Below are 1,031 nucleotides of genomic sequence, written 5' to 3' on the forward strand. Positions count from 1 at the left end.
TTCTAGCATTTTTCAGTTTTGATGCATTTTTTATACTAACCTACTGGTATAACAAAATCTATTCAAAATCAAATTACAGAATTCTACAAATCTCAGAAAGAATATATGCCATGATTTGGTATATTTGAGAAAGCTCAAACACTCCAACTTACGAACTATCTTTCTTCCATAATCTGTATGTAATTTGATCAAGTAAAAATTGACTCTTAGAATTTTTTGAAAATGTACCAGAGTAGCACTCATACAATTGTATTCTGTCTGTTCTTATATGAGCTCCAAATTCAATATTTACCATGATATCTAAAGTTATCTCCCTGTCCTTTCTCCATTTTGAGCTTGCACAGCCTTCCAAGATGACATTAGAAGGAGGCTGCCTGGATTGCAATGAACCATTGCACAGGCTACTGCGGAAGAATTTGTATCTGTATCGTTTCCGTGGAGTTCTGGATTTTTGCTGCTTTCTTCTAAGGAATGATGCTAATGTGGAAGTATAAGGGAAAAAATGTGGACATAAAACTAAATAAGTAACTATTTATATTGACTTTAACAATCAGCAGGAAAACCAATTAGTCATCAGTTTACGGAAGTTCTCTCATGACTTAATCCTTTTACATGCGAATCTTATCCTTTTTTTTCATGTTATAATTTTCTGTATATAGGTGAATTTTCTGTCTTTGGCCTTGAAAAGATTAAGCTGATCTGAAAGTAATTTCACCTGCTACTACAACAACACTCACTCTCTTTAAATGCAAGCAACAAAATTCACAATTACAACAACATAATAATAACAGTAACAATGACATCCAAACAAAATAACTGCATATACAGAGAAGTAAAAAATGTGATCCATAAATAAAAGAAAAATCAATCAATAGAAAAACAAATCCCAAAATGACAGCGATAGTAGATTTAGCTGGAAAAGAGTTAAAATGGCTATTATAACTATGTTTAAGGTTTTAAAGAATAACCTAAATAAAATTTGGAGTGAAGTGGAAGATATTTTTAAACATAAAACTTCTAGAACTCAAAAA

The sequence above is a fragment of the Propithecus coquereli genome, unplaced genomic scaffold, assembly GCF_000956105.1.
Source record: "Propithecus coquereli isolate 6110/MARCELLA unplaced genomic scaffold, Pcoq_1.0 Scaffold15, whole genome shotgun sequence".
Taxonomy (NCBI): Eukaryota; Metazoa; Chordata; class Mammalia; order Primates; family Indriidae; genus Propithecus; species Propithecus coquereli.